Source organism: Passer domesticus, chromosome 11, assembly GCF_036417665.1.
Source record: "Passer domesticus isolate bPasDom1 chromosome 11, bPasDom1.hap1, whole genome shotgun sequence".
NCBI lineage: Eukaryota > Metazoa > Chordata > Aves > Passeriformes > Passeridae > Passer > Passer domesticus.
In genome coordinates, this window is record NC_087484.1 from 13,632,427 (window position 1) to 13,647,222 (window position 14,796).

A 14,796-nucleotide genomic window follows, 5' to 3' on the forward strand; every position below is an offset into this window, starting at 1 on the left:
TTTTTATATTAACTTATTGTATTATTACATATATGGATCCTTTGGCATTTTCAACTCTTTATTAAGATTAATTTTCTAACTTGAGCAAAAAGTAAGTCTTTTGCATTATAGTAGATTTTATTGTTTAACTTTGGATGACTTTATACTTTCATCCATAATATGAAACTCACATGGTAAATTTAATTATTTTGCTGTTTATTTAACTTCTATTTAACTGTCTTTTAAATTCTATTTGTCAAAAATTACTCTGCTGTAATTACTTATCTTCCTCCTTACTAAAGCTAGGCAAAAAATAATACTTAAATACTAGCTTATATCAAAAGTCTAAACACCAATATATCATAATGGAAACCAAAAGAATAACTTGAAAACATATCTACAATTCTTTATTCTCTGTCCATCAATTACAGGAAATAATGGCAAAAATTCCATTAGTGTGTGTTTTCTATGAAATCTAGGAGTATAATATAACAAGAAAGTGTATAATCTAGAAAAGTATTATCAGCCTGTTTTATTGTCTATGGTTTGGTAACTACATTTATTTCACCCTTCTAAAGTGCAAACTCAGAATTCATGCTAAATGTAATATTCATTAAACCTTTTTTTTTAAAATTTTCCTCCACAGGTATGAGAATTTCAAATACATGAATGAATTTATTTATGTTTGTTTTTTATATCACAGGTTAACACAGGATGGAAGGAGTGTGGAATTTCATCTTAAATGCCTATAAGGCAAGGAAGAGAAATTCCATCAAAAATGCAGAATACGGGATTTGTCCACTTAAAACCTCTTAAAATATAATCAAGCTGTTGCAATTAGAGCTAAGAACAATATGACAAGCTGTAAAGCTCATCTTTCCTTAAGAGAGGACAAAAAGTGAGTGGAACTTGTCATTAGTGATGCTGGAAAAAAACATCTCTAGACAGAATTGGATGGAATATTTCCACGAACTCTATAAAAAATCATTTGTGTTTTCACACAGGAAGAAAAGTAGCTTGGAGTGCAGCAAATCCAGTTTTACTTCTTAAACTGTTTCACATTTGCTGCACTGATTCAGCACAAAGAAAATGCTTTTTGGTGTTTCTTTTTTTGCAAAAGTTAGGCACACTGGATTACAAATCCTATTTTCACTGTTTGTAGTTCTTTGCAGGGATACTAAACCTTGCAAATCAGCTCCAGTACATGAAGGTTACCTACACTCATGATTCACATCCTATTTTTAGCTATAAAATATAAGAATATAAATTGCAAATATCAAAAGCATCCAGTGGTGATTTAGCTCTGCGCCTTAAAAGTCAGTCTTCCTATTCCCACTGGACAAAAAAAAAAAGTTAGTTAAATCCATAGCAATTGCAAAAATCCACTCAAGTGTTATAAAGAGCATGGTTACTCACTAGATCAAAAGAGGTTTTTAAAGCAATCCTTAGGAAGAAGGGGTCAGCTTATTCTTTCATGAAAAACACTAGAAAATACACACTGGTCCCTACTGCAGTGGAGAGATACCAGGCTCATGTGAATATTTGTACATTCTGGGGAAATGGGCCTTGTTTGACTAAATTTAGCAGCATTTTCCTATGTGCTGCTCTTGTAAATGAAAATACAGTCCCTGTAGGCAGTCTCACAATTTCCCTTTGTCCTAAACTTAAAGATCTCCATGCAATTCCTATTAAAGACCAAACACCAATATTCCCTATTCATAGTCCCTGATCTCTGTTTGATGAGTGAGGTTTTTTCTCCCTCTAGGAGACCAAACTAACACAACCCTACTGTATATGTATGTAAGGGACATGATGGCCGAGTGCCAGGAAATGCATTATCATGAACAGCTTTTTTAATTATTGCCACTGGTGGTTTCAACTAGAATTGGAACTCCTTCTTCTGGAATGTACCTGTACACAGACAAGGAAAGCTGTGCTTTGTACCAGTCATCTTGGATTCTCTCTCTTCCAGTTTCTAACTTGTAGAATTAATATTTCAGACAGAGATTTTCTCCAATGGTATTCACTTGATTCACATTAGGTTAAGTATCTTTCAGGCCTGTGTAACTACCAGAAAAAGCTCAAAATCAAAATTTAAATTTTGCAGTAGTTAAAAGTTCCAGAGAAAATACATTTTTTTGCTATTCCTCTGAGGGCTAAGGAAAAGCAGAATCCACAATCGAACTGCATACACTATTCCACTCTAAATGCTCCTAAATTTTGTCTAAAGAACCCGAATCTCTGCTGACAGCAATTGGGTTCCCTCTGCAGGCAGACAGCCCTGGCCAGCCATGCTGCATGCCCCACTACACAGCCCAGGCAGGGATTAAACTGGAAATCAATCATGAAACCTGTACAAAGCACACTGCAAAATCTCCAGGGTGAGAAAGTTTCCCCGGAGCACAAAGCCGTCCCTATCCTCTGCTGGCTGCTGCAGCAGCAGAGCACAGTGTCACCTCCAGCCCCCCACACCTCCGGGCTCCTGATCCTCCACTGACAGCAACAACTTGGGAGAGAATTTTCCACCAGGAGCTGGAAGGGAATGACTGACCTCTGAGAAGTGCTGCAGGGCTTGACAAGGTGATGACATCCTGCATCTTTATTTTTATTGCATCAGCTGACTGCAAAGATCATGTCTCAAGCATTTAAACTGACCAAAGTTCAAAGACATGCAAATGTCAAAAATAAAATGTGTTAAAGTGGAGCCAGCAATGTCTCAGCAAATAACTCAATGGACTCTCCTGGATGAACTGAATTACTTTTTCATTTATATCAATTTTAGCTGTTAATAAACAATTTTGAATTTACTTATTTACATTTTTAATTATCTACATTGGACAAAGAGATTTCGCGTTCATCATGTTTTAAATAAACGAAATATTCTTGTTTTATGAATTACTTGAAAAATACTGCAGATGTTTACTGAATCCCACTTGAATATCACCATAGAAGTTGAAAATTTTCGTCTCTCCTGTTCAATACCTCACAATAACCGTTAATCTTTCTGTGCTTGTCTTTATATAGAGAATTTAAAAGAAATGTTTCACAGTAGTCACAAAAGAACTGATGAGTATCATCTTGAATATAAAGAAAATGAAAAGTAGAAAGAGGTAAAAGCAGAGTACTACAAATGAATGAATTTAATATTTACTTTATGCATTTACTGCAACACCACAAAAAAATTCCCACTTCCTTGTAGATTTTTTTTTATTCTCTACCTTTATCTTTTTGAAAAGATTTTTCTTCAGCTGTGATGCTTTGACTGTGAAAATACTAACAAAAAGCAATTCCACCCAAACAAAACCTTTGCAAGGGTACTGACAACTCCTCATCCATTAAAAAATGCAAGAAATAGAATCTTCTTTTCAAGGAAAGGTATTCAGAAGAAGAAAAGAATCCAGAAGTGCTATTTTCCTTCTTTCAGTAATAAAAATATTTCATAGTTTTGACGTTCTATACTCATATGTTTTCATTTTCCTTTTATTTTTTTGAAAACTCTCCAATATGGCTGCACTTACAGCATCATCTAGTTTCTTTATTCAACACACCTATTTCATTTTTCATTAAAAAGCAAACTGAAAACATAGTCAAACCTCTTGTTCTTGATGAAAAGGGGTTCGAGTTATCAACTAATTTTGAAAGTTTCTTGCATCTGGGTTTTTCAGTTTCTTCAATACAAACTAAGCATTCTCAGCTGTGCAAAACCAAAACATTTCCTGGATAACTGCAAACAAACCAAGGTTTCCAAGCTGGTTCTGGCATGCCAAATGTCCTCAGCAGCCATGGCTAGATCCAGATGTGCAGTGAAATGAAGCTTTCTTTCATTAATCATCTCATTTTTTGTATCTTTATCAGCTTAGAGGATATGCAAATAATTAACAACAAATATAATGGGACATCTAATTAGAATTTAAAAAAAATTAGGGGATAAACAGAATCTACTGTTAAAGGTATATGAATGACAAATAAAGTAATCTTCAGAAGATTTCTTGTCCCATTTAGTCATGTATAGCTGCTTTGGGAAAAAACTTTGAAGTGTCTATTCTGCCACTGGAAAGAAAAAAATATTTTGTTTCATCGTTTATTTATACTTTTAGATGGGGAGCTGGAATTATTTTTCAGTAAGCACTGGCAGAGGAAACAAACTTGATAACATAACTGTTCTTGCCATCTGCACATACTTCACATATTGTCATACAGAGTCACTTGGATAGGAAAACAAACAGAAAATTGCCGAGTTCTGTGTGTTATGTAAAATGCTCTGCTTGTCAGTACAATTTGGGAGTGCCCTCACCTACACTGAAGGAAAGATGTTAATCTAAATTTGACAGAAGTGTCTGCAAGAGGTTGGGAGGATTATCTGTGAAGTTTAATAGTAGCAGCAGTTTAGGACATATTTAGACCTCCTCACTTGCACGAGGCAAACTTCAGGAGTGGAACAAGCCATCTGCTTCTGCACAGAACAGCCTTTAAAAAGTAATCTTTCTGTCAGGCAGTGCTTGACTCATTCTCAGAACCTTTTCTGATGGGAAACCATCAGTTTATGCCACCTGAGGGTATTGTCTGCTGTGGCTGTCAGAGAAGTGGGCTCACTGTTTTCTCCCAGGTTCCTCTGCAAGCACATTGGCAGCAGCACCTTTGGGCAGTCTGCTACCTTTTGCTGACTTTTCCTGAAATCCTCACCTTCCCTTTCCACTACCAGCAGTCTGAGGGCAGTGTTACTTTGATTCTGATCCTGCAAAGAGACCAAAGTCAAGCTCAAGCTCACACTTGAATCTGAATGGTTACATCCATTTTACTGGATTCTGGGTGCATTCTGTGGCCAAATCCTTTCTATAACAACAAAAGATCTCCAGCACAAGATTTCTTTTTTTTTTTTTCTGTTTCCCTCCACACCCATAAGCAGGCACTGACATCACACTAGGCCCTCCTTGGAGAGAAAATTCAGGGTGGGCAGCAGCCCATGGTCATTTCTAGGAGGGTTTCCCATCTGAATGAATGGAGTACAGCACCCATCCAGCAGGACAGGAGACACACCTGCCCTGCAGTTCAGGTATTAGAACCACTGCAATTAAGGACAGCACGTCCCAGAATGTGTTAACAGTGTCACTGCTACAGTGATACAGAATTTCTACAGGGCAAAAAACCCAACAAAATGAAGAACACCCTCAAAACCCTCAAAAAACACCAGCAAAAACACTATAAAACCTAAAGTTTTATAGAAACTTTTAGCAAAAGATTATTTTTTGAGAAAAAATAAACATTTTATCCCACACAAAGGATGTGTCTTATCACTCCCTGCTGTGGTTGTAAGACTGTCAATCAAATCAGATTAAGGCTTATAACATAATAGCTACATATCATTGTTTGATAACAGGCATTTTTTGATACTAGTCATGTGGACTAGTAGTAAAATGCAAAAAAAACCAAACCCAAAACCACCTTCCAAATATAATCCTTCACAGTGCCATAAAATAGACAAATCAACACTTGAGAAGAAATCATGCAACTGAGATTATTCTTACTCAACAACACAGTTTTTGTCCTTTCTTTCTGTCTTGAGGTTAAGCAAGCTAGCATAACAGGTATTGTATACAGCACTTTAAATGAACCGCCTGCGCATGACGTATTCTGGGGGAAAAAAACAGAAAATAATACATTTGAATACTAAGGTAGAGTCACTTCCAACCCAAACCTTCTTCCCTACAGAAAGATCTGGCATCTTTAATAAAATACATTCCTAGTGGTTAATTGAACACACCTTCCTGCAGCTTGCTTAAGGAAAAAATATCTCAGTAAGTATATCAAGATGATAAAGGAGATATATTTAGAAATCCTGTGATGTGAAAAAGCAATCACAGCATCCTTACAAGCAATATAAGGGAGAACTTCTGAAAGAGACCCTTGGAAGCTTAGGTTCACACAGGAAGATTGCTGGTGTCTGTATTATCATCATTCCAAGCCAGGGGGATTTCCAGTGCTGACACTCCAAGTTTGGTTATGGCCAAGTAAGGTGGGGGGAAATGTAAAAGGCTTTGGGTTGGATACACATTGGATAATTATTTTGTTGGGATTAGACTCAGAGGGTTCAAAACAGAAGAAATAGGAAAAATATCAAGAGATAACAGCTGCCATCCTGTGCTTAACGCAGCAATTTCATAGATCTTGTTGAAGCTTCCTTGTGTTTCTACACATATTGGTCAATGTCCTCTCTGCTGGAGGGGCCAGCAAGAGATGTCAAGGGAGCTGTAGGTATGAGAACCTCCACAAAGTTGCTTACTGGAATACCACCCATGCCTGTAGGGATTCTCTCTGGGCAGAGAGGAGGAGCCCAGGGCTCTCACTGGTAGCTGGGCTCCAGCTCAACCGGGAGAGTGCTCAAGGGAGCCTCAGGCTGAGGCCAAAGCACAGGGACAGCAGCCAGCTCACACAGAGACAGGGAGGCTGCCCAGCACCTCGCCACGAGGGGGAAACTGGGTAGCTCTCAAAAATTCATCTCACCTGTAATGGGAGATTGGAAGTGTGTAAAAACTGAGTAAGGTAATGAGAAGGTGGCCCTTGCACAAAATATTTGCTAAATTGCTTCTTCCCACGTGAATGGAAGAGGAATGTGAGCCATTCCTGACCACTTGACTGGTTTTAAAATGTCAGAATATTCAGAAAAGCAGCAAGGAATAGGTGACATGCAAAATAAAGTAATCCAACTATTTGGCCTTAGAGCATGTGTTACAAATTTTTGTGCTTGAAGACAGCCACAAAGAATGTCCAGGTTTTGCAAGAGACTCGTGGCATTTCTGTGCATTGCAGCAATAGCCTTACAAGGTGAAATGGTGATGGAAATGTTGCAGACACACACAAAGAAAAGAAAGGGAAATGGACAGTCCTGGAACAAAACCCCTATGTTTTGAAGTTTATGCTAAATATTGCAAATTTGTAGCTTTTTCAGAGTGAAACTATGGAATTCACAGACAATATTCCATAATTTTAATCATCAACAATGTAAAGTGAAGTAGAAGCAGGAAAGGTTAGACATCTAAATGCAGAGGTGACACCTTCCTTTCTTTTGATTTTGTACACTGAAAGTGGCTCAGATACTAACAACTATGTCAGCCCTCTTTGCACTTAAATAAAAACCTTAGAAGTCTGAAAAAATGTGTTAAATGCAAGCTGGGGCCCCAAAAACGAAAATAATTCATTTTCTGACACTCAATTCACCTCAGTGTAGCAACAACAAGAAAACATCTCTATGTTCTTAAACTTTCTTATCAATTCAAGACTCCACAGGGGTCAGCATCCTGCACTTACAGTAGGTAACAGAAACCAAATGCTTCCCAGTGAATAGGGAGATACTTTGCAATGCAGCAAATTACTGCTGAAATATTAGTTTATTACTTGCATCTACACAAAAGATGAGGGCCTGATGTAATCAGGAGGCAAAGCCTTCTCAGGAGAAAAAACTAGCTGTGTACTTCAGTCTTTAGCCTGTGTCTTGTTTCTGGGATAACTCATGTTTGATGCACTCAGTTGGCTCATCTAATGCAAAACATCTTGAGGAACACAGAACATATGGCTTGGGAGGTTGAACATGTGTAAGGAAGGAGAAATGAATTCTTCAAAAGTTCAGCTGCAATGAAACTGTCACAAATGATGCACTTCTTATCTATTAAACATGTCACTATTAATGTCAAAACAACTCAAAGATGCGCTTAAACACAGTGAAAATGCTACATCCCTTGAACAAAAATCCATGCTTTGATGAATTTAATACATTCATCATACAGAAGCGTGTTATATACATAAATGCATTTTGCTTGGAAAGTTAACTTACTCCATTTTTAATATGAGATATGGATATGATCTTCATACGTCATAAAACTTGTTACTGAATTCCAGCTGCTCAAACAATATTCATACTTCAAATTGGACACTAGTGTTGCACTGTTTCTCAAATATAATTTAAACCTCTTACTAACAAAAATAAAGTTATCAAAATATGTTTAAATCTTAAATCCTAAATTTCAAAGAAAGAGTATAAGAAATTGTTAGCAAAGCCAGGAATGGCTACAAAGAACATCTTCAGTCATAGCTACAAATATGGCCTGGAGTGACAGAAAAAAACTGATTATGAGCAGGAATTCCACTAGCTCTCCTTGCCCGTGGTGCCTCTGTTTCTGAAGCAGAAACATATTTTTCCTGGTTTGGCAACAACTGATATGAGGAGTATGGTGTTATGATGAGGTTGGACTCGCTGTAAAAGCAGGGTTAACACAGTCATGCCTTCTGCTGTGCTGCTTGTGGTACCTGAGGAAATGCAGAGTGCCTTTTGGACTCTCCTAGAAGCACTGCTGGAGTGGAGAGCTCTGCTGGTACTGCTGTAGAGTTTGTGAGCTGGGAATTATACATAAAACTTTGAAATGGCAAAATCTTAACCTTTGTTGTAAAGACTAAAGGAAAGCTATGGGCCCACAAGACTGCCATAAAAGTTATGTATTTAATTCTTTTGTGTGGAAAGAAAAAAAAAAAAGAAAAGACAATGTGTGTTTCTGAAAGTACTAATTATTTTGCCAGGTTGAATCACAGCTGAGATGTATCACTGTCATTAACCTCATTGTTAATAGTCTCTTCAATAAATTATCACTGGGTGTTCCTTACAGCCCTTTCAACTTAACATAAAAGAAAATGATCTATCAAATTTAAAGGCTTACGAATCTGAATCTTAACACAGAGATGAGTGAAGCAGCCCTTGGGGGCTACAGCAAGTTGTGGACTAAAATGTAATGGAATCAAAGACAGCAGAAGGAAGCACAGCCTGGGATCTCCTACTGGATATGGCCATCACCAGCATCTGTACTCACCCTGGGCTGCTCAGGAGGAGCAGGATGTGCACCACAGAATTGGTAATTTTAACAGCAATAGACATATTGCACAGCTGCCAGACTCCTGGTAAATCCATGGTTCAACCACCTCGCCCTTCTGCAATCTCACTCATCTTCAGCCTGGAGCTGCTGCCACACAGCCCCTCCTGCCCCAGCCCCACCTCCTCCAGAGCTCCCCCAGGGCTTTCAGCCACCAGCCACATAGAAAAGTCCTACAAACAAGGTTTGGCATCTGCATGGAAGCAGGAGGAGGAGAATCGCTGCTCACAGAGGACCACCCTTCTCCTAACCCCGTGGGACTCAGCCTCTGAAGGGCATTGAGGCTTTTCTGGCAGGGGCAAAGGCTGTGAGAGCTGTGACAGCACCTGGCCACTGCACACAGCACGTGCACAGGCAGCTCTCAGGTTCTCATAACCATTCCAACATTCTCAATTATGCCCAATATCACTTTCTCTTTAAGTGCCTCAGCTTTAGAATCTGCTCCTCAAAGCAGATTTAGATGGTGGCAGGTGACTGTGGGGAATGGGGGGAGATTTTGTTGAAATCTTAAACTTATTGTTTTTTGGCATAAATGCAGCTATGCCACACACCTTCTTGCTAAAACTATCATTTGAAAAAAAGCCCCCTATCCGTTTCATAAGTGCACTTAATCACATAGAAGAAAAGATAAAATGACCTTACTTGGGAGGATGGGAGAGGAAATCAATGTTTTAAGAGAAGATCAAAAAGGATTCATGTTTTAATTAGTCTCTTAAGTTCTAATTATAAACTAGTTTTAGGATGATTGATTTCCTACTCCCTGTATACTAAGATCTCCTTTCAAATATATTGACTATTATTTTCTGTTTATTTTGGGGAAATACATCTGTACAGTTTGATAAGCTTTATATTTTCTAAGTTTGTTATTTCCTTAATCCAAAAAGAGTTAAAATAAAAAAAGCCAAGAATTATTTTATATGTGCAGGCCCACTGAATTCTGACATTTTGCAGAGCATAAGTACAAAATGAGAAAAAGAAAAAAAACCCCAAAACCAAAGACCCCCAACTTTTAAGGCAGACACTGAGTCTCTCTCAATCTAAAATTGTTTCCCAAATCTGAAACTCTTGCAAACTGTGCAATAAAGTGTGCATTGCTGAGCAATGTCCTGCTCACCAAAATGGGAGCAGAGTTTGTTCTGCCACAGTCAGTATGGAATGTTCACCACGTCACAGGGATGGGAACTGGGCTCTGACCTCCTGAGCATTCCCAGGCAGAGCTGCCTTGGGTCTGGCACAGAGTTTCCACCAGGGAAGTGCACCAAGGAAATGCTCTCCTTTGCAAAAGAGAGAAATGCAAGTTTCCAGCTATAATTAGACAAGTCATGGAACTTTTAATGAACTGTACTCATTAGTGATACAGCTAACCAAGGCAATTAAACCCTCTTACTATTCTGGTAGCTATAAGACTGATTATGGTGTTCTCTTCTCTTCCCTTTTATATAATTTTGCCTTTAACAATTAAAGCAGCTGCAGCAACCCAAACTAAAAGAAACAGGGTTTTGTTGTGAGCTAATAAATTCTACTTTGTATTGCATACAGACCTTAATTATACTAGATATTTTAATTTTTCACAAGGACATAGCACTGAAAAAGAAAAGATAAAAGAAATAAATTATTTCTGGAACATAAAGCAGACAGACTCTAGGTGGCAAAAACAGATAGCAATATAAATGAGGAATATTTTGAAATTGGCTTTAGAAAGATAATTTTTGAACCTGTAATAAGTAAAAACAGGAAAAGAGTGTCTAACAATGATTTAATTTCTTTCTGGCAATAGACTAAACAAAGTCTGCTTATTTTCATTTATGACGTATAAATTTGTAGTAGTGCCTGCTAAGCAGAAAAACCCCAAACCAACACTAACTTTATTAAGGTAAAATCATTACAATTATTTGCAATTTGGCAGTCCACAGAACCCTGGAATGACACTCTGCCTGTCATTCAATTCATCAAGAATTTATAATCTGAGGGCAGGAGGAAATGAGAGTATTCATTGCCATTGCTTTACAAAACAACAGTCAAAAATCCAAGATATTAAAGCAAATACTCTCCAAGCTGGTAGGCAATTAATTCCCCTTGAATAAAATAAAATTTTTAACTTAAGAACTTATGTTGCATCTCTGACATGACTGCTCAAGCCTAAAGAGGAAGGGAATTAAGAACTTCTTGTTACATATTTCCTTTTTCATCTACCAATTCTAGTGCTAGAAGAATTCAGAGATAGAAATACTCAGACATTTTACCCAAAAAAAATTTAAAACACAGTATTTTTTAAAAAGAATCCTGTATAAATGTGTGTTGATGTTATTTCACTGGACACTTTGCTATATTCAGCCACTTGGGGCAGAAAAAATGTTAAAAAACTGCACCCAGATAATGAAATTTATAGAAAATACTAATTGAAAAGCATGTGAAGCTTGCATTTTTTGAGAAATACAAGGCAGAGATACCCTACATGTGGAACATGTGGAAATAGAGAGTTTGCCAAGTATAAATTCATATTTATTATCATTATCAAACACCACATTTTGCACACTGCCTTAGTATTTAATATACTCTTAGTAAGATAGAAAAGTATTTTAAATTTAGATGAAAAATGAGGAGTATATTTCAAATTAAAAAACCCCAGAGAATATCCACAGCTAAGAATACAACAAAGCTAATTTTGAATCTCCTATTAAGATGCAGTGTAGTTTGTTCCCTTCCTGAAGCTCCTGTGTACAGAGAGGCAGAGAGCTGGATGCCTCATTGCAGATATCGTCATCACACTCAAGAAGTTGATTAAGCAATTAAGAAAGGAAGGCACCAGTTTCAGGCAGAGAACAAAGGCTCAGCAGCAGAGTCCTGCATTCACAGGATTAAGCAGCCTGGAACATTCAGAGGCTTGAGCTAAACACGGATTATTATCTGTGAGAGAAACAGGATCCTTTTGAGACTTTTTTTTCTTGCTACTGTGAAGCAAAAAGATGAGGTGAGGACTCCTCAGACCATTGGTCTTTTAACCCACTCAGATGGGCTGAGATACTAAAAGTTGAGATAAAAAAGCAATAATATGCAATAATATTTGAACAATATTGTGCTATTATTTATCCAGCTGGCAGGGGATCTCAGTTTGTTCACCTGCCAAGCCACTGAAGCACCACTGGACATCCAAGGTACATTTGAGGCAGCAAAATCTGAGCATTTTGTCAATCAGAAAGGGGAAAAACCAGGTCTCCCTTGACTGGAGATGCACTGGAGCATCGGTGTCATGCAGGGGTGCCCACTGCAGTGCTGCACAAGAGTCTGGTGTCTACAGATACAGGGGCAAGTTAAATCTACATGTCTGCTTCACTAGGGAAACACTATCATTTCTCTTGGCATTAAAAAATAAATTTTTAGGGTTTTTATTTTTTCTGCCACTCTATTAATATTCTATGTTAGTTTAGCCAAGTCAGATTCTTTGTTAGTTAAACATAAGTTTAATGCTCGCTTTACATCTCTGTAAACATAAACAGTGTTTGGGGACATTTTTAAAATAGAATTATTTTTTCTCAAAGGAAAATGATCCTTTTTTATAAAAGAAAAAAGAGACTCAGTAATTTTATCACACTTCTGCAATATTTAAGTTTTTATTCTAAAATTTAGAATTGTAATGTATTATTCAATATTTTCCTTGCTAGAACTGTACAGAACAGGCAAGTTTCTTGAAACCAACAGAGAGGTTCCATTTCAAGCATTTTGCTGAACATGTTGGTTATAGCTTTATGTAAATTAATCAACAGAACAACTATACTTTTTAGTTTTGTCCACATGTGTATTTTGACTGAATTTTTTGGAGATAACAATAGAAAGTGCATCATGTGAGAGATGAGGATTTTTTTTTAATAGCTTACATCAGAACTAAAGCATTTGCTTGTCCAGATAGAGACGGCAAAATCATTCACACAAACACATTTGTATTTTAATTTTTTTCCCCAAAGGGCCCTCACAACATGTGAATTTTTCATATGTGAAGAATATGAATACTGAGTGTTTAAAAGTGTAAGCAGGGTATTATAAAATCCCTGAATCTGAACTGAATGTACAGGGATGATTCACACAATCAGCCCTGCTATTGTGCAGTAGATTAATTCCCCTGAAACTCCTGGTACCTACCAACCACTGCATATCCCTTATGAAAAACACATAAGCCTGACACCTCTAAATTTATGCTTCATAATCTAAATAATGCTCAGACTAGGGCTCAAATAGTAATCCCCCAGAAAATACACAGCTGTGGACTTGTCTAAATAAGATAGGCCTGAAATACCTTGGGGTAATTAAAAACCAGTGGGTTACCAGGGAATACACATGACAGACAAGAAAATCCAGATCACAAACTGGACCCTTAATGAAAACTCAACAAAATGGTAATGGCACCTGAACTGCCTTTTTTCCTCCGCTTAGAGGCTTAGAGAGGGCGTAATACTGAGAGAGAGTAGGCAAAAGTATATCACCCTCTTTCTTGCTGTGAATAAATGAAACACCTGATTCTCCCCTATAAATCCATTTAAGAAGCTAAAAAGAAAACCAAATCCAACCAAAAATAAAATGTCAAGAACCATGCCATAGATTCAAATAGATGGCCTAACACCCCCCTCAGCTGGTGTCTGAGATATCAAAAGCCAGAAGGGAGCAGAGCAGGGCTCAGCAGCCCAGGGATCCACAGCTTGGGATGGTGGCAGTGCCTGGACAAGGACAGAATTCACAGCCCAGGGGAAAGGAGTGGCTGGAACTATTTTGCACTCTGCTCAGATCTCCAGGTCTCCAGCTGTTCTGTTTAAGGAAGTTTTTGAGGTGTTAGTCCCAGCTACAGGTACCATGGCAGAGTGGTGTGTATGGTACAGAGCTGTTCTTGCCTTTGTACCACTGGCCAGACTCACTCCTTGTGATTTTGTGTCCATCTGCCCCACCAAGGCTTGCCTGAATCCACACCCACATGGTGTTACCCACAGCCACCTAACTCTGATGTGATACAAGCTTCCCAATGAGGAACTTTCCTAGATATCTCTGCAATACTGCCACAAGAGAAAATCCCAGAAAATATGCCAGCCTTGCCCCCGAATTCCTTCTTCAAGTTGAATACTTCTCATGTTGTAGTGTAAAATCAGAGACAGAAATGTTCATTCATCTGTCATGCAACATAATCATAAACCTAGAATAAAGATATGCAACATACCATCTTTAATCATATCTAATTAATACAGAGTAGTCTAAAAAGGCAGAGCAATCACATGTGAAGTTTTCAGCAGTCATTTTCGCTACGCTGCTCCTTTTATTTTCTGAAAAGTAGGAAAGGAAATTGTATCACATTGTCTAAACATTTTAGATAAATCTTTCTTATTCTGAAAGGTCAGAGATCAACTCACCATTCTTTAAGAGGGGTAGAGATCTAAAGAACAGAAGAAAAGGGAGATGGAAGCATGTGCTCCAGTCCTCCCAGAGTTCTGAGTGATAAAAATTACATTAGAAAAATTTCTTCATGCAATATTAAGCTGCTGCTGTACACTGAATTGTCATCTGCAGCAGACAGAATTATCTATTGGCTATGATTTTATTACAGAAATTACTTATTACTACAGTGTTAGCGCAAACAGATCCAACAATGAACTGCAGTCTGTCATCTAATACCGTGGATTTTGAAGCCTTTGGATTGCAGCCTTTGAATGACAGCTTGGTGCCATGCTATGGTGTGCCTGGATTTGACACTGCTGTTTGGCTTTCATTGAGTGCACATGGCTATACTGAGTTTATTTTCTAATCATAAAAATCAAGATGACATCTTGAAAACCAAGTTTCATCCTTCTCTTCCTATCTGATGCTAATGATATTTAGTAATGAAAATCTGGTCTTTTGTAGCCTCTAAGTATTAGCAAGTAGT